We start from the raw sequence: 14,722 nt of genomic DNA on the forward strand, positions 1-14,722 counted from the left end.
ACCCGGAAGGGAGGCAGAAGAAGGAATGACCCCAGTTCCGACAGCAGGGACTGGACGCGGACAACTATGGAAAGCCCACAGCGAGGTCGCCGTCTGGGTTGGTGGGTTGGTTGGTTGTTTGAGGTTAAAGGGACCAAACAGCAAGGTCATCAGTCCCTTGTTTCAAATAGACTCCATTCTGCTAACGGGACATCTCAGTATAGTCAGAAAAAATAAAACGGATAAAGGGGAAACGTAAAAGGGCAGTCACGTTGTCATTAGTAAAAACAAATGAGGGAAGTTGGCAAGAGAACGAACCCAACACTATGCTGAAACAGCATAGGCAAGACCACCTGTGACTGCTATAATGCAGAAAGTACGTATGGGAATAGAAAAACTAACCAAGCCTTAAAAAGAAGGGGTAAAAACAGAGTAAAAGGGAAAGAAAAGAGGATTCTGGTCAGGGAGGTGAATCGGGAATCTCTGAACACTGCCTACAGTGGGAGACACCCAAACACTCACCGCCCTGCCCCAACACCAGAGGGAGATTAAAAACTTTAAAACTGAGAATAAAAACCACTCTCCCGGAGGAAACCTAGAACCAGAGAGACCATCCGGGAATCGTCAGCCAACATCAAAGGTAAAGTGTGGGGGAGTCTGTACTTAGCACGCAGAGCCAAAAGAAGGGGGGCATTCAACCAAAATGTGGGCCACTGACTGGAAGGCTCCACAACCACATAGCGGGGGTGGCTCATCACGCAAAAGGAAACCATGGGTCAGCCTGGTATGGCCAATGCGGAGACGACACAGTGTGGTCGAGTCCTTGCGGGAGAGGCTAAAGGAAGAACGCCATGGGCCTGTATTCACCTTAATGGCACGAAGTTTATTAGACAGCGGAGTAGCCTCCCAAGAATTGGCCCATGACTGTGCAAAGTGGGATTTGATGTGAAGCCGTAAATCCGCTGCAGGAGGGGTTACAGAAAATGGGGGGTAAGTAACTGCTCCCCCAGCCAAACGATCAGCGAGCTCATTACCCGGGATACCCACATGGCCCGGGACCCATAGGAAGTCAATGGAACAAGCAGCACGGTGAAGATCAGCGAAATGGTCATGGATGGCAGAGATCAAGGGATGGCGCGAAAAACACCGGTCAATAGCAAGAAGGCCACTCATCGAGTCCGTACATAACAAAACGCGGTTCTGTTGGGATTGTTTAATAAAGGTAAGGGCCCGGGAAATTGCCATCAATTCCGCAGTAAACACCCCACATGAGGGTGGCAGTAGATGATTTTCCGTTCCAACAAAGGACGTGAAGGCATACCCAACATAATCAGCAGATTTAGAGCCATCAGTGTAAAAAACAACAGCATCCCGAAACTCCCATAAGATTTGGCGGAAAAAGGAACGGAACACCACCGGGGGGGGATGGAATCTTTCGGACCGCGGCGGAGATCCATCCGAATTCGAGGCCGAGGAACTAACCAAGGAGGGGTGGAGGGGAGGGAGCGAGGAAGACAGGACAAAGAAGGAAGCCGAAAATCACGGGTAAGAGACGCAAGGCGCAGCCCAACCGGTAAACCCGCCCGAGGGCGGGAGTCAGGCGGGCGACGTCCATGGTCTGGGAATAGGATAGAATAGGAAGGATGAGCGGGAGAAGAACGGATAGTAAGGGCATAAGACACCAGAAGCTGGGACCGCCGAACAGAAAGGGGGGGGGATCCCAGCTTCAACCAGGAGACTATCAACAGGGCTAGTAGGGAAGGCACCGGTGGCCAAACGGATACCACGATGGTGGACCGGATCCAGCACGTGCAGCGTGGAAGGAGCAGCTGAACCATGAACTTGACAACCATAGTCCAAACGTGACAGAACTAGAGCACGATAAAGACGGAGGAGGAGGGAACTGTCCGCACCCCAGGAGGAGTGGGCAAGGAAGCGAAGGACATTGAGTTTACGGAAACATCCTACCTTCAGGAGTCTGATATGGGGCAGCCAAGTGAGCTTGTTGTCGAAAAGAAGACCTAGGAAACGAAACTGTGGAACCACAGGCAATCTTTGTGCAGCGAGATAGAGCTCTGGATCAGGGTGGACCGTAGTACGGCGACAGAAGTGGACCACCCGCGATTTTAAAGAAGAGAATTGAAACCCGTGGGAGAGGGTCCATGCAGAGGCACGCCGTATAGCCACCTGGAGCTGCCGTTCTGCAGATGGCATCGAGGAGGAACTAACCCAAATGCAGAAATCATCCACATACAGGGCAGGGGCGACCAAGGGACCGACAGAGGCCACAAGTCCATCGATAGCAATGAGGAAAAGAAGGACACTCAAGACAGAACCCTGTGGGATGCCCGTCTCCTGGGTCCGTGGAGAACTAAAAGCAGTACCAACTCGAACTCTGAATGACCGATGGATCAGGAACTGGCGGATAAAAATCGGGAGTGGGCCCCGAAGACCCCACTGATGAAGGGTTAGTAAGATGTGATGGCGCCAGGCCGTGTCATAGGCCTTGCGAAGGTCAAAAAACACTGCAACCAAATGGCGGCACTGGGAAAAAGCCTGCCGAACTGCGGATTCCAAGCGAAGCAAATGATCGATTGGAGATCGTCCCTCTCGAAAGCCACACTGGTAAGGGGACAATAGATCCCGAGATTCGAGGACCCAAGTGAGCCGACGGGCTACCAGCCGTTCAAGCAACTTACAACCAACATTGGTCAAACTAACTGGCCGATAGCTGTCAACAGATAGGGGGTTCTGACCAGGCTTAAGGACAGGAACCACAATGCTATCCATCCACTGAGAAGGGAAGTCACCCTGGAGCCAGATACAGTTTTTTTTTTGGTAGGGTTTAAGGGCGCTCAACTGCTGAGGTCATTAGCGCCCAGTCACTGGTGTTAGAGCACAAGGAACCTGCTAAAACTCAAGGGGATGGGGGGGGGGGGGGGGGGGGGGACATCAAAAGGACCTGACAAAGATGCAGATGAAATAAGTAAAAAGGTTAAATGTCTTTGGTCAAGCCAGTTAAAGTTATAAAACGCAGAAGACGAGCAGCTGCTCGAGCGTCATCAGCTAAAACATCCGGTAAGGTAGATGGCAGGGACAGGACAACACGAAATTGACTAAAACGGGGACACGACAATAAAACATGGCGCACCGTTAATGCCTGACCACAAGGGCACTGCGGGGCTGGGTCACCAGAGAGCAGGTAGCGGTGGCTAAACCGGCAATGCCCAATCCGCAACCTGGTCAGAAGGACCTCCTCGCGCCGAGATGGTCGGGAGGAAGTTGTCCAAGCAGTTGGGAGCGGTTTTACTGCCTGGAGCTTGTTTCCTTGGAGGGATGACCAAGCATCCCACCACAAGGACACAAGCCTCTTACATACATCCCCACAAACGTCAGATGACGGGACACAATGGGAGGCTGGCCGAGGCTGGAGGACTGCAGCCTTGGCTGCAGCATCCGCAGCCTCATTCCCAGGCACTCCTACATGTCCGGGGACCCACAGAAAGCTGACAGAACCGCCATTATCAGCGAAACAATGGAGGGACTGCTGTATTCGTTGAATCAAGGGATGGACCGGATAGGGAGCCCCAAGGCTCTGAAGAGCACTGAGTGAGTCAGTGCAGAGGACATACGATGAATGGCGGTGGCGGTGGGCATACTGAATGGCCTGATGGAGAGCAAAAAGCTCGGCCGTAAAGCTGGAACATTGGTCAAGGAGCCGGTATTTAAAGGTGGCGGTCCCGACGACAAAGGCACAGCCGATACCATCGTCAGTTTTGGAGCCATCGGTGTAAATAAAGGTGTGACCAGCAAGTCGAGCACGAAGTTCGACAAACCGTGAGCAATACACTGCAGCCGGAGTACCCTCCTTCGGGAGTGAGCTGAGGTCGAGATAAATACGAACCGGAGCCTGGAGCCAAGGTGGTGTCGGGCTCTCACCCTCTCTGAAGGTGGTAGGGAGGGCAAAATCCAATTGTCGAAGCAGGCGACGGAAGCGGACTCCGGGGGGCAGCAGGGCAGACACATATAACCCGTACTGACGGTCGAGAGAATCGGCGAAGAAGGACTTGTAAGAGGGGTGTTCGGGCATAGACAACAGCCGGCAGGCATACCGACACAGCAGTATGTCGCGCCGGTAGGTCAACGGTAACTCGGCAGCTTCAGCGTAAAGACTCTCGACAGGACTAGTGTAGAAGGCTCCGGTCGCAAGACGTATCCCCCGATGGTGGATGGAGTTGAGCCGGCGTAAGAGGGATGGCCGAGCGGACGAGTAGACGAAGCTCCCATAATCCAGCTTCGATCGGACTATGGACCGATACAAGCGAAGCAGGACAGTGCGATCCGCTCCCCAAGATGAACCGCTAAGAACTCTGAGGACATTAAGGGAACGTGTACAACGGGCCGCCAAATAAGAGACATGCGGAGACCAACACAGTTTCCGGTCCAACGTGAGCCCTAGAAACTTAGTTGTGTCCACGAATGGGAGAACAACGGGACCGAGATGTAAGGATGGCGGAAGGAACGCTTTATATCGCCAAAAGTTGATACAAACCGTCTTCTCTTCAGAGAACCGGAAGCCATTTGCCACGCTCCATGAGTAGAGGCTGTCTAGACAACGCTGGAGGCAGCACTCCAGGAGGCATGTTCTCTGGGCACTGCAGTAGATCGCGAAGTCATCGACAAAGAGAGAGCCTGAGACATTAGGTGGAATGCAATCCATAATTGGATTGATCGCGATGGCAGAAAGGGCTACGCTCAAGACGGAGCCCTGAGGCACTCCGTTCTCCTGGAGGAAGACGTCGGACAATACGGAACCCACACGTACCCTAAACTTTCGATCCGTTAAAAAGGAATCAATAAAAAGGGGCAGACGACCGCGTAGGCCCCACTTGTGCATAGTGCGGAGGATACCTCCTCTCCAACAGGTATCATAAGCCTTCTCCAAGTCGAAGAACACGGCTACCGTTTGGCGCCTTCGCAAAAAGTTGTTCATGATGAATGTCGACAAGGTCACAAGGTGGTCAACAGCGGAGCGGCGGCGACGAAAGCCGCATTGGACATTAGTAAGTAGTCGTCGAGATTCAAGAATCCAAACTAACCGAGCATTAACCATGCGCTCCATCACCTTACAGACACAGCTTGTAAGAGAAATGGGGCGGTAACTAGAAGGAAGGTGTCTATCCTTCCCGGGTTTGGGTATAGGAACAACAACGGCGTCACGCCAACGCATGGGGACCTGACCTTCGGTCCAGACGCGATTGTAGGTACGAAGAAGGAAGCTTTTGCCCGCCGGAGAAAGGTGTGCCAGCATCTGAACGTGAATGGCATCTGGCCCCGGAGCAGAGGACCGGGACAGTGCAAGCGCATGTTCGAGTTCCCGCATAGTAAAGGGGGCATTGTAAGTCTCCAGATTCAGCGAGTGGAAGGAAGGTCGCCGAGCCTCGTCTGCCTCTTTCCTGGGAAGGAAGGCAGGATGGTAATGGGCGGAGCTTGAAACCTCCGCGAAAAAGCGGCCAAAGGCGTTTGAGACAGCCACAGGATCAACAAGGACCTCATTACCTGAGGTCAGGCCAGGTACTGAGGAGTGGGCCTTAATGCCCGACAGCCGGCGCAGGCTACCCCAAACAACGGAAGAGGGAGTAAAACTGGTAAAGGAGCTCGTGAAAGAGGCCCAGCAAGCTTTTTTGCTGTCTTTGATGACTCTACGGCATTGCGCTCGGAGTCGTTTGTATTCAATACAATTCGCCAACGTAGGATGGCGGCGAAAGGTGCGTAAAGCACGTCGTCGAGCACGGATAGCGTCCCTACAAGCCTCGTTCCACCAGGGGACGGAAACGCGACGTGAAGAAGAAGTAGTACGAGGTATGGAACGTTCGGCAGCATTGATAATAACAGCCGTGAGGTATTCGACCTGACTGTCACAACTGGAAAAATCGCGGTCCGGAAAGGTCGCCAGGGAGGAGTAAAGTCCCCAGTCAGCTTTCAGTATGTTCCAGCGCGAAGGACGTGGGGATGGGGTGTGGTGCAGGAGACGAACGACACAGGGGAAGTGGTCGCTCGAATAGGTGTCAGAAAGGACATACCACTCGAACCGACAGGCAAGAGTGGTAGAACAGATCGAGAGGTCCAAGTGGGAGTAGGTATGAGTAGAGTCCGAGAGGAAAGTCGGGGCGCCGGTATTGAGGCAGACAAGATTGAGATGGTTGAAGACATCCGCCAAGAGTGAGCCTCTTTGACAGGATGCAGGAGAGCCCCAAAGGGGATGATGGGCATTGAAGTCGCCAAACAATAAGAACGGCGGGGGAAGCTGATCGATCAGGTGCATCATGTCAGCCCGACTAACAGCAGATGACGGTGGAGTGTAGACGGTACAAACTGAAAAAGTAAAAGCAGAAAGAGTAATGCGGATAGCTATTGCTTGGAGTGGGGTGGTCAATGGGATGGGATGGTAATAGACATCGTCCCGAACGAGCAACATGACCCCACCATGAGCTGGGATACCGTCCACAGGGGCGAGGTCATACCGCTCCGAGGTATAGTGGGAAAAGGCAATACGGTCAGTCGGGCGCAACTTGGTTTCCTGGAGACCAAGGACGAGCGGACAGTGCAGGCGGAGGAGCAGTTGCAATTCCTCCCGATTAGATCGAATACCTCTTATGTTCCAATGAAACAACGCCATTGCTAGTCAAAAAGTTGGGGGAACGAGACGGGGAAGAGCTGGTCACCTCGATGGCCGCGGAGCGCCAGGTTGCGAGGCAACAACGCTACAACTGACGGCAGGCGGATCCGGTTCCATCAACTCGTCGCCAGCTGCGGCCGCTGTCCCTGATTGTGTAGGAGGGGCCGCATCATTTGCCGACAAAAGGCCGGCGGAACGCCTGGCAGCAGAGCGTCCCGGCGAAACTGAGGACGGCCGGGAGCAGCGACTCACAGATGAAGCGTCAGATGAAACGCGCCGGGGTGGAGAGGGGGATAGAGATTTCTTCTTGGAGGCCTTCTTGGAAGGCCGAGGAGGCACAGAGATGGTGGGCTGGACCCGAAGAAGGTCCTCATGGGCGGGGTCCGTTTTGGAACGCCGGACCTCGGAAGCTGGGGTCCGGAACGTTTCCCCGATGGACGCCTGAGAAGAGGATCGCTTCTCAGGTGGCGTGGGGGGAGGAGGAGGAGGAAGGGTGGCCCCTGGGGCAGGGGGGGTGGGGGCCGCGGGGGAGGAGGAGTTGGAAGGGAGGGATTTGGGAGGCGGAGGCAGAGCCCCCTGACGGGCAGAGGAGGCGGAGGGGGGACAGGATAGAGGTGAGGATACAGCGGAAGGAGTGGACACAACTGAGGCAAACGAAGTGGCCAGTGACACGGGATGAAGGCGGTCATACTTCTTCCTGGCCTCAGAATAAGAGAGCCGATCCAAAGTTTTGATTTCTTGTATCTTTTTCTCCTTCTGATAGGCGGGGCAGTCTGGGGACCTAGGCGAGTGGACGCCAGGACAATTAGGGCACCGAGGTGGTGGGGTGCAAGTATGTTCCTCACGAAGAGGACGTCCACAGTCGCCACAAAGGGGCTCAGCCTCACACCGGGACGACATGTGCCCAAAGCGCAAACACCTAAAACAGCGCATAGGAGGCGGGACGTAAGGTCGCACGTCGCACCGGTAGCACATCACCTTTACCTTCTCCGGGAGAAGGTCCCCCTCGAAGGCGAGGATAAAGGCCCCGGTGTCGATGCGACGGTCTTTGGGGCCGCGCTGGACTCGCCGGACGAAATGCACGCCGCGGCGCTCCAGGTTGGCCCTGAGCTCCTCATCAGATTGTAGCAGGAGGTCACGATGAAAAATGACCCCCTGCGTCCTATTTAGTGCCAGATGTGGGACAATGGAGACTGGGATGTCCCCTAGGCGGTCGCACGCCTGGAGTGCCGCCGATTGTGTGGCAGAGGTGGTCTTGATAAGAACGGACCCTGATCGCATCTTGCTGAGAGCCTTGATTTCCCCGAAGACGTCCTCAATGTGTTGAACAAAGAACATGGGCTTGGAGGTGGCGAACGTCCCCCCATCTGTTCGAGAACAGACCAAATAGCGGGGGAAGTACTTCGCCCCAAGCCGGCGGGCCTGTCCCTCCTCCCATGGAGTGGCCAAGGGGGAAAGGGCAGGAGAACCAGAACTAGAAACGGTACCTTTTCTTTTGGAAGACTCGGCCGCAGAGCGACCTGATACGTGTTGACGTTTCATGTGCGAAACGTCCGCCCCGATACCACCCACTCCGACCAGGGGCTCTCCCCACGGGCGCCACCCAGCCGCAGCAAGGGCCACCTGGCAGGATGACCATTGCCGGGAGTCCTGATGCCCCAAGGAGACGGGCATCTACTCCTTGGCCAACGTGGGGAGGGTGCAGCTCAGGTATCGGCAGTACGATCCCTGTGTTGTCAGGGGGCTACAACCTAGAGGGTACATGACGACCCCACCACAACGGGCTGGCTACCGTGCTGGATTTCTGGTGCCATGGAAAGTCCATCATGATCGCTGGTGCAGATGGAGATGCACTATGGGCGTAACTTGGACAACCCATCAGGCGTTTAGGCCCAATTTGAGGAATAATGGGTATGGTGACAACGCCGGTGCAATGCTGAGTGCCAAGGTCTTAGTGCACTTAGGACCAGTGGTACACCATGTAAGGTGTCCTTCCCCAAAAGGCTCGTACTTCTGTAGAATTTTGAAAAATGGAGGTCAAACCCCAAGGGGGACCATCACATTAAGGCCAAAACATTTGAGACTCCTTTTAGTCGCCTCTTACGACAGGCAGGAATACCGCGGGCCTATTCTTGCCCCCGAACCCGCAGGGGGGCCAGATACGGTTAAACACCCGAAGAAGATGGTGCCGTTGTGGAGCACTGAGATGTTGAAGCAGCTGGTTATGAATGGAATCTGGGCCAGGAGCTGTATCATGAGAAGCAGATAGAGCAGAAAGAAATTCCCATTCAGTGAAAGGTTCGTTGTAAGATTCTGACTCACAAGTGGTGAAACATAAGGTGACAGCTTCAGCCTGCTGTTTTTGATGAAGGAAAGCAGCTGGATAGGAGGCCGACGCTGATGCCACTGCAAAATGGGTCGCAAGATGTTCTGCGAGAACTAATGGGTCCGTACAAATGCCATCTGGGAGGTGAAGGCCTGGGAGGGTGGACTGCCGATGGCAACCTTGGAGAGAGCGAAGTGTAGCCCATACCCGTGACAGAGGGACAGTGGAACCAAGGGAAGAAACGAATCGTTCCCAACATATCCGCTTGCTCTGTTTGATTAAATAACGGGCTTTAGCGCGAAGGCGCTTAAAGGTAGAAAGGCTGGCTACAGATGGGTGCCTCTTAAACTGTTGCAAAGCTCGACGGCGATCACGGATGGCAATGGCAATGGCCGTACTCCACCACGGGACTTGCCGACGACGAAATTGTCCAGATGAGCGCGGGACAGCAAGGTTAGCAGCGCGAACAATCGCGTCAGACACGTCACGTAGGACGTCATCAATACAACCCGACAAAGAGGGAGAAAACTCGACCTGTACAGTATATAGAGGCCAATCGGCGCGGTGGAAAGACCAACGAGGTAACCTCTCCATCGGGGAGCGGGAAGGGAGCGTGATAATCAACGGGAAATGGTCACTATCACAAAGGTCGTCGTGTGGCGACCAGTGTAATGAAGGGAGGAGAGAGGGAGAAGAAAGAGAAAGATCAATGGCAGAAAAAGTACCATGACCAGCACTGAAATGAGTAGGGGAGCCATCATTAAGAAGGCACAGGTCGTGGTCTGCAATAAATTGGTCGATAAGAAGACCTCGTCTAGATGGAAAGGCACTGCCCCACAAAGGATGATGAGCATTAAAATCCCCAAGGAGGAGGAAGGGAGGAGGAAGTTGCTGAAGAAGGGTGGTTAAGGCAGCAGGTGTGAGAGTCCTGTCAGGAGGGAGATAAAGATTGCATACTGTGACTGCAGAGTCTAAGTGGACCCTAACAGCAACTGCTTCCAATGTAGTTTGGAGAGGAATCCACGTGCTAGCAATGTCTGTACGGACCAACGTACAAACGCCACCAGAAGCCCGCAAGGGTCCGACCCGATTTCGACAGAAAACACAGAACCCACGGAGGGTCGGTGAGTGAGCATCAGTAAAATGAGATTCCTGGAGAACCACACAAGCTGCTGAGTAGGACGAAAGAAGGGATTTCAATTCCGGAAGGTGACGATAGTAGCCATTACAATTCCATTGGAGAACCACAGAACGATGGTTTAAATGAGGGCTGAACACGCTAAATCCAGTCATACCGCCGGGTCCCCACCCGTCACTGACAAGGAGGGGGCGACATCCATAAACGACAGGTCAGAATCCGGTTGTGAAGCCGGGGAAGGGACCTCCGGTGACACCAGAGGCTCTTTGTCCCAGGACTTATGTTTCTTCTTCTTTTCAGGCTGAGATTGAGGAGGGCTGTGTGGCATAATGGAGCCAGCTGCAGCAAGATCAGGAACAGAAAGAGACCGGGCGACCTGGGGGCCGATAGACCGCGGCCCTCGCGGTCGCCGCGCTGCAGCAGACCTTTGACCTGGAAGGTGCCGGGAAGGGGCATCCCGGGAGAGGCGCCCTTGACCGGCAGACGCCGAAGGAGTGGGACACTTCTCCGGCTGGGGAGGGGGAGCGGCGCCCAGAGGAGAAGGTGTGGGAGCCGCAGGGGAGGGGGGTCCGGGAGGGGGGTAAGGAAGGGGGAGGAAGGGATGAAGATGTAACCAAGGCGTAACTAGATGTCATGGACACAGGGTGCAATCATGCATATTTCTTACGGGCCTCTGTGTAGCTTAAACGATCAAGAGACTTATACTCCTGTATCTTTTTTTCTTTCTTATAGACTGGGCAATCTGCTGAACGTGGAGAATGACTACCATGACAATTTACACATACAGGAGGGGGAACACAGGGACTCCCCTCATGGAGTGGACGTCCACAGTCACCACAGAGAGGGTCCTGGGTACAGCGAGAAGACATGTGGCCAAAACGCAAGCACTTAAAACACCGCATAGGAGGTGGGATGTACGGCTTCACATCACAGCGATAGACCATAATCTTAACTTTCTCAGGAAGGGTATCCCCTTCAAAGGCCAGGATAAAGGCACCAGTATCAATACGATTATCTTTAGGACCCTTCTGAACACGCCGAACAAAGTGAACACCCCGCCGTCCGAGATTGTCCCGAAGTTCCTCATCAGTTTGAAGGATGAGGTCTGTGAAAAATCACACCTTGTACCATATTTAGAGACTGGTGAGGGGTAATGGACACGGGAATTGTGCCAAGATGGGTACAGGCACGAAGGGCCGCAGATTGGGCAGCCGAAGCAGTTTTTATCAGTAATGAACCCGACCGCATCTTGCTCAGGGAGTCCACTTCGCCGAACTTGTCTTCAATGTGTTCCACAAAGAATAAAGGTTTGACACTGGTGAAAGTATCTCCATCAGTCCTGGTGCAAACTAGATAACGGGGGAAAGGTTTTGCCCCTAGACAACGGGCCTGACCCTCCTCCCAGGGGGTAGCCACGGAAGGGAAGGCCGAAGGGGCAAGAGAAGCAGCACTTGAGGAGTCAGTACCACGCAGAGAGACGGCCGCAGAAGAGCGGCCAGAGGTTTGGACCCTTATGCGTTTCATCTGCATAGCGTCCGCCCTGATACCACCCACTCCGATCAGGGTCTCTCCTCACGGGCGCCACCCAGCCACAGCAAGGGCCGTCTGGCACGGCGGCCATTGCCGGGAGTTCCGATGCTCCAGGAGGACGAGCAACCACTCCAAGGCATGCATGAGGTGGTCACAGCTCAGGTATCAGAAGTGTGATCCCTGTGTGTTCAGGGGGCTCAACCAAAAGGGTACATAGCGACCCCACCACACGGGCTGGCTACCGTGCTGGCTATGCACCCTAGCATCAGACAACGACGTAGAAGAAAAGGTGGAATATACTAGGAGGGCACACGTCGGAGACACTAGGTAAGGTGCTCTTCCCCGAATGGCTCACACTACGGAAGAGAAATTTTGGAATGGAGGTCAAACCCCAGAGGGGGACCAAGGAATGCCAAAAGGAGGAGATGATTACGCAACAAAGCCAGAGTGTAAAAACAACAGAACCAGGAGGATAGCGGGGGCCAACATAAGCAAGGACACCAATAGAGGGAGAGGAGAGGGCGAGGGGAAAGGGGTATGGAGGGGAAAGGAGGGGAAGGGAAAGGAAATGCAGCCCGGGAGAGAAAGAAGGCTGCAATGGCTCGGGGCCCCGTGCTCGCCACGCACGTATCCACGAAAGAGTTGTGGACCCCCTGGGGGGTCGCCGTCTGGGCAGATGGAGGACCATGGCAGGGAAAAGCAGGCGACGATTGAGATGGCCCGGCGAGCAATGCACGTGGACAGCATAGTCGGCAAGCAGTCGATGGCGGCGAATCCGCAGCGGGGGAACCCCGGCCTCCACCAGTAGACTATCCACGGGGCTCGTACGAAAAGTGCCAGTTGCAAGCCGAACCCCACAGTGGTGTATGGGGTCTAACAACTTCAACACTGAGGGTGAAGCAGACCCATAGGCCAGGCTCCCATAATCAAGCCTGGACTGCACAAGGGCTCTGTATAATCGCAACAGCGTGCAGCGATCCGCACCCCAAGATGTGTGGCTCAGGCAGCGGAGGGCGTTGAGGTGCCGCCAGCACTTTTGCTTCAGCTGAGTAATATGACGAACCCATGTGAGCCGGGCATCAAAGCCGAGTCCTAAGAAGCGGCAAGTGTCCACCACTTCAAGCAGGTGGCCGTCGAGGTAAAGTTCAGGATGAGGGTGGACCGTCCGACGCCTGCAGAAGTGCATAACTCGAGTCTTGGCTGCAGAGAACTGAAAACCATGAGTCAGAGCCCATGATGCTGCCTTGCGAACGGCTACTTGCAGCCTGCGTTCAGCGACTCCCGTAGTCTTAGAGCCAAATGAGATGCAGAAGTCGTCGTCCTACAAAGAAGGAGACACCGACGACCCCACGGCTGCAGCCAGACCATTAATGGCCACTAGAAATAAGGAGACCCTCAACACCGAGCCCTGCGGGACCCCATTTTCCTGTATATAAGATGAACTAGAGGCAGCACCCACTTGCACCCGGAAAGAGCGGCGCAATAAAAAGGTTTGAAGAAAAGCCGGGAGCTGACCACGAAGGCCCCACTCATGCAACGTAGCAAGGATGTGATACCTCCATGTGGTGTCATACGCCTTCCGCAGATCAAAAAAGACAACAACGAGATGCTGACGTCAGGCAAAGGCCGTACGGATAGCAGATTCCAGCCGCACCAAATTGTCTGCTGCAGACCGGCCCCGACGGAAGCCACCCTGGGATGGAGCGAGGACACCGCGCGACTCAAGGACCCAACACAAACACCGCCCCACCATACGTTCGAGCAATTTGCACAAAACGTTGGTGAGGGTAATGGGACGATAGCTGTCCACCGCCAGTGGGTCCGCAGCGGGTTTCAAGATGGGGACAATAAGACCCTCTTGCCATTGTGACGTGAACATGCCCTCGCTCCAAATGCGGTTAAAGATGGTGAGGATGTGTCTCTGGCAATCCCTGGAGAGATGCTTCAGCATCTGTGCGTGGATGCAGTCTGGTCCTGGTGCTGTATCAGGGCAATCGGCGAGGGCAGCGAGGAATTCCCTCTCGCTGAAAGGAGCATTGTATTTTTCAGAACGACGCGTGTGGAATGATAACGGCGTCTGCTCGGCTCGCTCCTTTAAAGAGCAAAAGGCGGGGGGATAAGTTGCAGTCGCAGAGCTCTTAGCAAAGTGCGCAGCAAGGTGTTCAGCAATGGCGGCAGCATCCGTGCAGACAGCGCTGTCCAAGGAGATCCCAGGGACACCCATAGGGGTCTGGTATCCCTAAATCCGCCAGATCCGGGACCACACGAACGAGGGGGAGACACGGGAGCCCAAGGAGGAGACATACCTCTCCCAGCACTCCTGCTTACGCCGTGCAATAAGACGACGGGCCAAGGCACGGAGCCTCTTAAAGGCGATGAGGGTCTTTAGAGACGGGTGCCACCTATGACACTGGAGAGCCCGCCGACGGTCGCGAATAGCCTTAGCAATCTCCGGTGACCACCAGGGTACAGCCTTCCTCCGAGGGAGTCCAGAAGAGCGGGGGATGGCAGCCTCCGCCGCCGAAATGATGGACGTAGTTAAGACACGGACCACCTCGTCAATGTCACCCTGTGGGGGAGGCTCAATGGTTGCAGCGGAAGTAAAAGCTGGCCAGTCAGCCCTGTGGAGAGCCCACCGGGGCAGGTGCCCAGAAGAATGACACTGGAGCAGTGACAAATAGATGGGAAAATGGCCACTACCACACAGGTCAGGATGCACTCTCCAGTGGAGGGACGGGACAAGTCCGGGGCTGCAAAGAGAGAGATCGATGGCCGAGAACGAGCCATGGGCCACACTGAAATGCGTGGGAGCACCGCAGTTCAAGAGGCTAAGGCCGAGCTGAGACAACAAATGCTCCATGGCACAACTGCGGTCATCGACGACAGTCCCACCCCATAGAGGGTTGTGGGCATTGAAATCGCCCAGTAACAAGAAAGGTGGTGGCAATTGGGCCAGCAGCGCAGCCAGCTCATGCTGCGTGACATCACCATCCGGTGGAAGGTAAAGACTGCAGACGGTAATAACCTGTGGCGTCCACACCCTAACAGTGACAGCCTCTAAAGCCGTTTG

General features: G+C 54.7%; 1 protein-coding gene across 1 annotated transcript in view; it reads right to left on the bottom strand.

The window, feature by feature from the left end:
- The window catches only part of LOC124621976 (cyclin-A2), a 54,222-nt gene that overhangs the window by 16,942 nt on the left and 22,558 nt on the right, over positions 1-14,722 (bottom strand). The window lies entirely within an intron of this gene.

The sequence above is a fragment of the Schistocerca americana genome, chromosome 7, assembly GCF_021461395.2.
Source record: "Schistocerca americana isolate TAMUIC-IGC-003095 chromosome 7, iqSchAmer2.1, whole genome shotgun sequence".
NCBI classification, from domain to species: domain Eukaryota; kingdom Metazoa; phylum Arthropoda; class Insecta; order Orthoptera; family Acrididae; genus Schistocerca; species Schistocerca americana.